This window comes from Haemaphysalis longicornis, unplaced genomic scaffold, assembly GCF_048455015.1.
Source record: "Haemaphysalis longicornis isolate Haplotype H1 unplaced genomic scaffold, Haemaphysalis longicornis Haplotype H1 scaffold_4, whole genome shotgun sequence".
Taxonomy (NCBI): Eukaryota; Metazoa; Arthropoda; class Arachnida; order Ixodida; family Ixodidae; genus Haemaphysalis; species Haemaphysalis longicornis.
In genome coordinates, this window is record NW_027526361.1 from 30404569 (window position 1) to 30417184 (window position 12616).

The window sequence follows — 12616 nt, forward strand, 5'->3', positions numbered from 1 at the left end:
ACGCCGAAGTTGCGTGGAAAGGAGTTGCGGTTTCTACACATTTCTTACAATTTTGTGCCGATTCCTGGAGCTTCTGCCGCCGGATCTTCGCCCACCTGGATTTGTGGATACATGCATTGGTCTGTATTTCCCGTAGTAGTTAGGCATCCTGTGTCATGAGTTCTTTGTGCGGATCTAGGCAGAGAGCTATAGACTTTCGGGCCACGAGGAGTGTCTCTAAATGTGTTGTTGGTTTGAGAAGGCACATGGGGACTATCTCGGTTGCGCACTTTGAAACCGTACATATCCGGGTTCACAGGTTGGTTACCTTTTACACATTAGTGACCTGGAGTCCTCGTGACGTTTCGGTATTCTGCAGTTGTCTAGGAAGTATGTTGCGAAGTGTTTTAAGTATTCGCCCACCTGTGAGGAGCCTTATTGCATCTTAGGAGCAGGTTATTATAATGTTTCGGCTTCAGTGTTGTTTCTCTCCGATCATAATAGCTAGTAGCACTGCGTGCCTGATTGGGGTTTTTTCCAATGTGAGGCAGTTTAGTATCTTTCCTTGCTTGGTAGTTGCCCCGGGGCGGCCGTTGTGTGACAGTAGCTGAGTGAATCGACGTCCACTGTGTTTTCGTGGTTGGCAAATTTTCTCCGGACCAACTTAGCTATTCTTTCCGTCTTTCGTTGCGTATAGGGGTGCATGGGTTTCGGGAGCGGTGGGTATTTGATGTGACTCTGATGGGGGGGAAGAGGGGGGGATCGGAGGGGGGACGTAACTCCACAGAAACTCGCACCTCTTTGGAGGGACTGGTAAATTAACTTCGAGCCGCGCTCACTCAATCAAAGACGCGATGGCAACTAACGCCGATCGCAAAGGCAATGCGAAAACGCTGCGATGTCATTGGCGTGAAACGTGGCTGTTATGGGCGAGGTTCTTATTTACTTAGCTCGAGTCTTCCCAGGTGTAAGTTCTACTGAGGAGTGCGCTGAAAATTAGTGATATTTTCAGTATGGCCCAGAGATATTTCCCAGCCGTTTTCAATTTTTTGCAGTCGTCGGTTTAAGTATTTTTTATTTCTGTTCTTGGCCAGGCGAGCTTCCTTCCTACTCTCAACTTTATTGATAGGTTACTTTAAACATTTACACAGCCTTCGTTTTCGTAAAAGTGCCCCCCTAGCTTTTTGATACGAGAACATCGTCATTTAGTAAGAGTTGATCACAACAAATTTAGTGGCGAGACTTTATATATCCACCATGACTCCGAAGGCAGGCATAAAATTGTATAGAAATACCGTGCGTCAATGACTACTGTGTCATCGTTGAATATAACAGGTCAAAAATGATAAAATATATATGCAAACAAGGCAATTAAATCTGTATTTAAGACAATCAAAGTACAACAAGACTAAAATGTGAAAGCAAGCCACTTCTTACTGAGTTTCTGAGTTTATAAAAGCGTGCACCGCATCAAACCTTGAGTGCTACCTTGCTCCGCTTCCGTTCGCATGCCGTGGAAGGTAATTTTAGGTGCTGGCCACCATTCTTTTTCCTGGCACAAGCAGGCCTTTTTGCTGCCGTTTTATGTCTTTAACATTCCAAATATGTTATTCGTGGCATCTCTGCATTTTACGCTTCCGAAGTCACGTGTCACACCTTGAAAGTTATAAAAACTGTAGTATTACTCAGAAGGTTTTATCTGTTTTCACAGAGAAAGTCTATACGCAGCCGGTGTCAATGGCATAAACGTTTTTTATCTTCCCTCTCAACAACCGCCGCCACAATGCAGCATACAGGGAGTGTTTGCAACATGTCTACTAAACAGGTGTTTAATAGCGCAATATTCTAGCAAATTTTTCACTTTGAAGTTTCCCCACTTCTATCAGCAACATTGAATACCCGCCATCGTGGCTCCGACGGCTCAAAACAGTGGTCAACAACTTGATTCGATGCCACAAAAGTTGTGTTATTGTTGGAAGAGACACCTTACAACCCAGCTGTAGATTCGTCGTAATAAACACCAATTCGAAGTTTTACACGAATGGCAGCATCAAAACAACGAACCTTTCAAAAATGCCACACACGGTAAAACGGTTTTGAGAAGAATCGTGTACATGCGAAATACATTAAGGGCTCAGACACATTTTCCCTGAATTCATTACAATATTTCATGCGTCACTTTGGCGCAACTTCTTCCCTGTCTTGCAGAAACAACGACAGAGGGAGAGAGAGGAAGTAACGAACAAATCTCCGGAGGGTTCGCGAGAGGCTTAGCTTATGATTAATCCCTCCCGCATAATGCGCATGCATAGTGGTGAAGCCCATCCAAGGCAATAAGAGGAGCTTACACTGGCATGAAGATAACGCCAGGATTACTCTTGCGAAATTAGAAAAAAAAAAAGAATGGCTGCGTGCTTGGAGTGGCTGACGTCGCAACTACAACGGCATCTACGTGTCCAGTGTTTAATGTTCCAGAAGACGGGCGCGGAGAAAGTTTCGGCCCGAAACGAGTGAATTTCTCTGTGTCCAAATATTAATGGTAAAGTAATATAGAAAGGCTAAGCTTCTGTCAATGATTGTTCCGCTAAACAATGCTGCCTTTTGTATAGGAAGCTTCGATTTCCAGCATTCTTGTTATGTCAGATTAGCTTGCTGTCACTGTGAACTTACAAAAGCAAGTGAATGCTGTGTTCTGGCTAACACTAATTTCCGTTTTTCAGCAGGAATTAAAATTTACCGGGATCACACCGGAACCGGTAAAATATTTACCGTGACCCTACTGGGCTAGTAGTTATCAAAACCCTACCTTAACATTTTTTGTTTGTTGTTCAGATAGTTCTGAAGTAATTTATTACTATCCAGGAAAATTTATTTATTTATTTTTTATTTATTTATTTATTTATTTATTTATTTATTTATTTATTTATTTATTTATTTATTTTTTATTTATTTATTTATTTATTTATTTATTTATTTATTTATTTATTTATTTATTTATTTATTTATTTATTTATTTATTTATTTATTTATCATACATTCAAGGTCTGGAGGCATTACAGAGAGAAGTGGTGATTGCTACAAATAGATTTGTTGGCAACATTTTTGAAGTTAGTGGCGTCGGCGATGGCAGCGATGGAGGCAGGGAGATGGTTCCAGTCATTCCTTGTTCGTGGTAAAAACAAATCCCAATGAACATTTATGCGAGAGGCGGGAACTTCCACTTTGAAACGATGATCCGTGCGCGATAATTTATATGATGTCGGGAACATTAGCTTCTTAATCAATCAATAAATCAATCAATCAACCTTTTATTTAGCCATCTTTTCATAACAGAGTGCTGGGACAAGAACAAGAAGCCGCAGTACAGCAGCTTGACGAAGTCCTTGCCCCGTTGTCTCTAACCTCGTCAAGCTACTGTACTGCGGCCCCGTTGTCTAACGAGACCCTCATTCCTGAGGGTCTCGTTAGAGTAATAAATCCTTTGAAAAAGACACAATCGAAAGTATTTACGACGTAACTCTTAGTTAGGCAATCCAAGGGTTAGTTTCCTCGCCGAAACCCTTGCATGACGAGAATAATGACAAAGAATAAAACCAGCATCTCGATTTTGGATTGATTCAAGGGTGTTTTTGAGATATACGGCAGAAGGGTCAGAAATAGAGCTTGCATATTCAAGTGTGGGCCTCACTAAGGATTTGGGGGTCGACAAGAACAAAAGTCAAACACCGAAAAGGCAAGCTACTGAAGGATCTCTTCATTGAGCTATGAACGAGGCAAATTCATGCTTCGAAGGGCATAAAAAAGGCATAACACGGACACCTGCAGGGGCGTAAGTAGTATGCCCAAAGTGCTATGTGACCTTGAATCTTGGCGACCGGTCCAACTAAAAGGCTCGAAAAATTACGGTGACACATTAAGACAATCCTTTTGTTCAGCTTCCCCACAGTGCACTCCATTGACAAATTCATGCAGCCAACGATAAAATTTCGGCGAATGATGGCGTTGAACATACTATTTGACTTCAGTCAATTCTGTGGCATCACAGAATGCAAGCCTGACGCTCTGCCTTGCGCATGGCCTGAACGCAGATCACATCTTTCACTTCGATGGTACCCACGTAGGTCTAATTCGCCGAATTGGCATTGTTGGCGCCATGACATGGTCAATTGATTAGATCGTGGTGAATATTGCCGCGAACCATACATTGGGTTTGTTTATTTGTGTTTTGCTTTTACCGCCGGCTGCGCCGGTCTGTGTTATCTCTGCGCCAAGAGAAGCGCGTGTTCCATTCTTTCTTTCTGTGCCACATGTGTTATCTGTTGTGATAGGGAGAGCATTCCGATCTAACGTGAACAGCCCAGAATAATCTTCTTGGATCTACTATGTTCTCGATGCGAATCGACGTTTCGAGAACCACGCGCGCCAAAAGATAAAAAGCCTGCAGTGCGGACGCCGGGCATTCGATTCTGCGACGCTCTCCGACGCACGTAACGTCACTTTGTTGACCACTGCTTCGCCGCCTCTGTATTCTTTTCAGTTGTTAGGGGAGCACAAGTTCGCTCCAATAAACTTGTTTCTTTTCCAAACAACTGCTTCGTCCTTGGCTACGTGACATCTGGTAGAGGTGCTGGGTACGCACCCTTCATGCCCACTACAACCTCTGGAAGCCGCCAAGCCAGTCCAACAAGAGCCAGCCTCCGCGTGCAAGATTTACCACCCGAGTTCGGTCTACTGCCGGAGAAGACGAAGAAGAAAAACGTCGCAACCAGCACCATGCTCAACCAAGCCAATCCTCCTGTCGTTCTGCAGCAGCCACGGGAACCGCCATCATTCCGAGGAGCCCCCGCAGAAGACCCAGAAGAATGGTTGGAGAAACTGGAGCGCGTCCGGAAGTTCAACAGGTGGGACGACGCAGAAACGTTCCGGCACGTTTTCTTTTACTTGGAAGATTCGGCTCGCACTTGGTTCGAGAACCACGAGAGCTCCTTGACAAACTGGGCTCAGTTCAAAAGCGAGTTCACTAAGACCTTCACTACCGTCGTGCGGAAAGAAAGAGCCGCCCTTTTGTTGGAAACGCGCACGCAACACCCCAATGAAGGCGTCTTGATCTTCGTTGAGGAGATGAAGCAGCTATTTCGCCGCGCGGATCCCGAAATGACGGAAGAAAAGAAGTTGCGCTTCTTAATGCGCGGAGTGAAGGAGGAACTGTTTGCCGGACTTGTCCGAAATCCGCCCAAAACCGTCGCCGAATTCGTGACCGAAGCCAGCACCATTGAGAAAGCCCTCGAAATGCGTGCTAAGCAGTATGACCGCAACTTTGTTGGCGCGGCCAATGCGAACGACTTTGGCAGCACGCGGATCCCGGCCGACAGCCTACGCGAGACTATCCGCGCAATAGTGAGAGAGGAGCTGCGGAAACTTCTCCCAACGCCGCCGCAGGCCCAAGTCGCTTCTCTCACCGACGTCATTAGAGAAGTGCAACAAGCGTTCGGAACCTCTACGCCATCCGAGGTACCCCAAGAGCTACAAGCTATGACATACTCCGCGGCTGTTCGTCGACCCCGCCCTGCTCCAACACGCCGTCAAGAGGCCCCGCCGTACCGCCGCCCACTGTCACCCGCCCGACCCCCGGTAGCCCGAAACCAGACGCCGAGGAAGACGGACGTATGGCGAACTCCCGATAACCGTCCTCTGTGCTACCACTGCGGAGAGGCCGACCACATTTACCGTCGCTGCCCATACAAGAGGCTCGGTTTGCGAGGGTTCTCCGTCGACGCCCCACGCCCCCGATACGGCCAGCGCCCTGCTGAGATCGAAGAATACCTCTCCAACACCAACCGAGGACCAGCCCGCTTCAACCGTTCACCGTCGCCCTACCCGTATCAGTCACCGAACCGCCGCAGCACTGCTGACTTCTCACGTGGAAGGTCCCCCAGCCCACGCGGGGGAAACTAAAAGCAGCAACTTCGGGAGGTAAAGTTGCACAACGGCGGAAAAATGAAAACCCTCCAACGACGCAAGGACTCGCCGAAGACAGTGATTCACGACATGCCTTCATCCCGACGACCCGACCTAACCCTGACGAGACTCCCGAACACGACGACAGCTATACGCCGCGACGCTTACCCGACCTGACCGAGACGTCCGCTGAGAAGACGTGGACAACGACGACGCACAGTGCCCGACCGTCAACACGCACAAGCCGAGATGCGACGCCCCGACGCACCCGGAACTCGAGGAAGGCGGCATCCGACGTCAAGGTGTCCATCGACGGTTTTGATGTAGTCGCCCTCGTAGACACGGGAGCCGACTACTCCGTAATGAGCGGACCATTTGCGTCTAAGCTGAAGAAAGTTATGACCAGATGGGACGGTCCGCACATACGCACAGCAGGAGGCCACCTCGTGACGCCAAGTGGAACGTGCACATCGCGCGTCACCATAGACGGCACAACGTACCCTGCGGCGTTCGTCGTTCTGCCTAACTGCTCCCGCGACGTGATTCTCGGAATGGACTTTTTGACGGACAACGGCGCAATAATTGACCTGCAGACCAAGTCGATAACATTTTCCTCCGATCACTCCACGACGCCGCAGCCGAACCCCGATCACCGTGCTGCTGTCAGGATCGCCGACGATCACATCACCCTGCCACCCCGCGCAAGCTTGATGATCGCCGTCTACTGTGAGGATGCTGCTTCTGACATCGACGCTATCGTAGAGAGTGATCGAAAGTTGCTTCTCGACCGCGGTGTCTCCGTCGCAAGAGGCATTGAGCACTTTAAGCAACGCCAATATCACGTTTTGGTCACTAATTTCACCGAAGAGTACCAGCATTTAAACAAGGGAGCTGCAGTTGCGTTCCTCGAAGAAACGCAAGAAGCAAGTGATGTGATCGCGGTCGCCGACTTTGAACGCACACCCGTAGAAACCTTCAAGCTCCCGCAGCCATTCGACGTGAATCCGGTGCTACCGCAAGAACAACGGAAAAAATTATTGGCTTTGCTGCGTCGCTATAGCGAATGTTTTTCGTCGAGCGCAAAACTACGTCAGACCCCTCTAGCGAAGCACCGAATAATAATCGAAGACGGAGCCCGACCTACCCGACAGTCACCGTACCGCGTCTCTTCACACGAACGGGAAGCCATCCGGACTCAAGTCGACGACATGCTCAGCGACGACATTATACAGCCATCGAAAAGCCCCTGGGCTGCGCCCGTCGTACTCGTAAAGAAAAAAGACGGCACATTAAGGTTTTGTGTTGACTACCGGCGACTCAACAAAATCACGAAAAAGGACGTGTACCCCCTCCCCCGAATCGACGACGCCCTCGACCACCTCTGCCACGCGAAGTACTTCTCATCGATGGACCTGAAGACCGGCTACTGGCAAATTGAAGTGGACGAGAGAGACCGAGAGAAGACTGCATTTATAACCCCAGACGGCCTATACGAGTTCAAGGTGATGCCGTTTGGGCTGTGCACAGCACCAGCGACGTTTCAAAGAGTCATGGACACTGTGCTAGCTGGCCTTAAGTGGCACACCTGCCTCGTATACCTCGACGACGTAGTGGTATTCGCCCGGACTTTCGACGAACACCTTGCAAGGTTGGAGTCTGTACTCGAGGCCATTCGTACGTCGGGGTTGACGCTGAAGCCTGAAAAGTGCCGTTTCGCATACGGGGAACTCAAGTTCTTGGGCCACGTCGTCAACGCCGCGGGAGTCCTACCTGACCCGGCAAAAACATCAGCCATTGCGAACTTCCCAAGGCCGAAAGACAAGAAGGGCGTGCGAAGATTTCTCGGGCTGTGCGCATACTACCGGCGCTTCGTCGCAAACTTCGCACGAATTGCAGAGCCACTCACGCGCTTGACGAAAGATAGCACCCCTTTCAGCTGGGAAAACGACCAAGAAAAAGCATTCGGCGAGCTGCAAAAACGCCTGCAAAGCCCGCCCGTGCTCGCTCATTTCGACGAAAATGCCGAAACGGAAATGCACACCGACGCCAGTGATATAGGCTTGGGTGCCGTCCTTGTCCAAAAGCAAAGCGGCTGCGAAAGGGTAATCGCCTATGCCAGCCGTGGTCTGTCGAAGGAGGAGAAAAACTATTCTGCCTCTGAGAAAGAGTGCCTGGCTATTATATGGGCGATTTCAAAATTTCGCCCATACGTGTATGGAAGGCCATTCAAGGTTGTAACAGAACACCATGCGCTGTGTTGGCTCGCCAATTTGAAGGACCCCTCTGGCCGTCTTGGGCGGTGGAGCTTGCGCCTGCAGGAGTTCGACGTTACAGTCGTTTATAAATCCGGCAGGAAACACTCCGACGCCGACTGCTTGTCCCGCGCCCCCGTCGACCCACCACCACAAGACTCTGATGAAGACAGCGCGTTCTTCGGGATTGTGACGGAGAGCGACCTAGCCGCCCAGCAGCGTGCTGACCCCGACTTACGCGTCATAATCGAGTACCTCGAGGGATGCAACGTTGCCGTTCCTAGGACCTTCAAACGCAGCTTACCAGCATTCAGCCTGAGAAACTCCGTCCTTGTGAAGAAGAATTTCAGCCCCGGAACAAGAGCGAATTACCTTCTCGTCATCCCCGCGGACCTTCGTGACGAAATTTTGGAAGCGTGCCACGACGACCCGTCTTCCGGACATCTGGGCACAGCCCGCACTATTGGAAAAATCAAGGCGAGGTACTACTGGCCCGGCCTTACCTCTGACGTCACCCACTACGTCCGGAGCTGCCGTGACTGCCAGCGACGAAAAACGCCGCCGACAAGACCCGCCGGACTTCTGCAACCGATCGCCGTCCCATCGAGACCATTTCAACAGATTGGAATGGACCTTTTAGGCCCGTTCCCTACGTCACGATCACAGAACAAGTGGATTGTCGTAGCGACAGACTACATGACGCGCTACGCAGAGACCACCGCTCTTCCGAGGGGGACTGCACAAGAAGTGGCGAAGTTCTTTGTAAGCCAAGTTGTGCTGCGGCATGGAGCCCCGGAAGTCCTAATCACAGACCGTGGAACGGCATTTACTGCGGAGCTGATGCAAGGAGTATTACGCTACAGCAACACGGATCACCGAAGAACGACGGCGTACCACCCCCAAACGAACGGACTAACAGAACGTCTGAACAAGACAATCGCAGATATGCTGTCAATGTACGTTGACGTTGAACATAAGACTTGGGACGAAGTGCTCCCGTATGTCACGTTTGCGTACAACACGGCTATCCAGGAGACGACGCAGCTGACGCCGTTCGAGCTTGTCTACGGTAGAAGGCCGACTACGATGCTCGACGCCATGCTTCCGCACGTAGAAGACGACGACCTCAACGCCGACGTCCACGGATATCTTCAACGTGCGGAGGAGGCCCGCCAGCTCGCTCGAGTTCGTATAACGAACCAGCAGCTGGTGGATGCGGGCCGCTACAACCTCCGACGCCGAGACGCCGAGTACCAACCAGGGGATCGTGTGTGGGTTTGGACTCCCATCCGACGACGCGGACTCAGTGAGAAGCTCCTGCGACGGTATTTCGGACCCTACCAGATTCTACGACGTGTTGGCCAACTTTCCTACGAAGTGATCCCCGATGGTGACTCCGGCACATCACGACAACGCACGCGGCCTGAAGTCGTCCACGTGGTTCGCTTAAAACCTTTCTACGGACGATGACGAACTTTTATTTTCATTTGTTCGGACTGTCGCTTATGTTAGCATCGGGTCGATGCACTCTTAGAGGGGGGGTAATGCCGCGAACCATACATTGGGTTTGTTTATTTGTGTTTTGCTTTTACCGCCGGCTGCGCCGGTCTGTGTTATCTCTACGCCAAGAGAAGCGCGTGTTCCATTCTTTCTTTCTGTGCCACATGTTTTATCTGTTGTGATAGGGAGAGCATTCCGATCTAACGTGAACAGCCCAGAATAATCTTCTTGGATCTACTATGTTCTCGATGCGAATCGACGTTTCGAGAACCACGCGCGCCAAAAGATAAAAAGCCTGCAGTGCGGACGCCGGGGCATTCGATTCTGCGACGGTCTCCGACGCACGTAACGTCACTTTGTTGACCACTGCTTCGCCGCCTCTGTATTCTTTTCAGTTGTTAGGGGAGCACAAGTTCGCTCCAATAAACTTGTTTCTTTTCCAAACAACTGCTTCGTCCTTGGCTACGTGACAATATGAAACACAGCATAAAAGCACAAGTCTCAGTGTTAAGAATATTTTATGGAGGGGGAGGGGTTGTAGATTCTATGCGAGAACTTCATGAACATAATTTAGTTTTTGCAGAAATAGTAGACTGTGCGTTATATGGCGATCACACTTGGAGAAAACACGGGAGCCTGTGGCTTCAGCTACTACCAGAGCATCGCAACGGTGCAGTGTGGAAGCATCCTACGGAAGAGTGCCACGCTTCACGTGCATCATGTCGTCGGGGCGGGAGCATCGTCTGCTACTCACGTGCTGCAGGCGCTGAATCGCTCGAAATTGCCAGGGCCGTCAGCGATGAGAACAAACCCTGCGGCGCTGAAATGATGAAGTTTTTTGTGCCATCACCCATTGATGCAGTAAAGCAAGCGGCTTGCCAGTATTCTCCGGCTACTCGTTGTTTTCGTCTTATCGGGCTCAATCCTCTTGCGGCATCATCCCTGCTCGTTCTAACGACTGTACCATCCTCCTGGCACCGATACAACGTGGCGGCAAGCTCAAGGATGACCCCACGGGGTTGTCTCCAAGCTCCGAGCCCTACCCTCGGTCGCTAGGCCTAGCAGAGCTGCCACTGAGCTGCCTGCGAGCAAGACAAGGCCCTGCCATGTCTGACGCCCTGTTACAGGAACGACTGACACAAAACATGCAGCTGCCAGGGACATCTGCTGCCGCTGATACTACTGCTGGTGCTAGTGACGACCTTCCGCCACTGATGGAGGTAACGTCTCCGCTCCCGTTACCAACCGCCGACACGCCACCGAAGTGAACGACAGACAAGACTACTGGTGGGCCAGAGGCAGCTACCCTACCGCCTGCTGAGAAGTGGGCTTGTCACCGGGCGACACGCAGCAGTCTGCATCCTTAGTGGAGATAGGTTCGTCACCAACTCCCGCAAAGATATGTGCGATGACTTCTACCCCACGGAACTCCTTGCTCCAAGCCCAGCACTCATCCAGATACAAAGTTGCCATCAAGCCATGACAGCATTTCAACATTCTGAATCTTTCCACAAAGACCTTGGAGACGTTGCTAGATAGCTGTCTCGGCACCGATGGATTCACCGGATATGCTTATCGTCGACCAACAAACACGGTATCCGTGTGAGTGCCGACTCTGGACGCCGTGGCAAAGCTATTCCCTGCAGCCCATAGCTCTCACTGCCGACACGATTCTACAAGTGCAAGCGTACCTGGTTTCAGGCACCGGCATCCGCCGCTATGTCGTCGCGGGCGTAGACCCCGGCGAGAATCCGGACTACATTCGTGATAACATCATGTGTGACACACATCAAGTGCTTCTTGTACGGTATATGGGACCCGGACGCCCTTGCCTCGCTACGCTTGATCTCCCAAACCGCGTTTTCTACCATGGCTGTGCACTTCGACCTCGTCCATTTAAAGCAGGGGTAGTGCACTGCTACCGTTGTTTTCGACAAGGTCACATGAGCAAGTCTTGCCCGTTCCCAGCCCCTGATGCCCGTGAGGACGCAACGGCATCGCCTCAACCGCCAAAATCCAAGTGCGGTCTCTGCCGCTCTGATGACCATGAGATCGCCGATAAAGGCTGCCCCACCGCGAGTAAGGCAACGCGCGCTAAGCGTCGTGCATGGCGTGCTCGTTCTCAGCCAGACCCAACCTCGACATTCAACCGATTCGATTGCTTGGTGGAGGAGGATGAGGATGCAATGGAGGAGGAAGCCGCAGAGCCTCCCTCGCAGCCAACATATAGAGATGTTGTTCGCCGTTCGCGCCATCGTCGGCAACCTGTTTCTGAGGTTCCTTCGTCCCCTACGGAAGATGCGCTTGTTGCCCTGGACCAAAAGCTGGCCTTGCTGCATGGTGAAATTACCAAACTCACCAAGCGCAAGTCTGAATTAACTCACCGCCAACAACGCTTACCTCAATCGTCCCAAGACCCTTCAAATCCGCCTCGTCTCTTCTCCAAGCATCATCAAAGCGCCCCGTCCATGAATTTCATTCCCTCACCACCAGCTTCCTCTGCATTAACCCACCAAGAACTTCTCCAGTTTGTGGTGCACCAGCTACAGTCATTGGTATCTGTACTTGCTGCACAACGTCGCTAAACACTCCGTCATTATGCCCAAACCGCAACAGTATATTGTACAGTGGAACTGTCGGGATCTCTCTACTAAAATTGGGGAGCTCCGTGAAAGGCTCCGTCTGGGCAAGCTCCATGCCTGGGCCTTCTTACTTCAGGGGACGAACTCTCTGCCACGCCTGCCGCAATTTACGGTGTACGCGGAGCCGTCAATTCCTGATCGCCGGTGCAGCTCCAGCTCTACTCCTCCGGGCTTGGTGGCCATTTATGCTCAATATCGGTTTCCTCAGAACCACATCCCTCTGGACACATGGTGTACAGCCTGGCAGGAGGTGGTAGCGGTAAAGGTGCAACTTCCTCGTTGTGC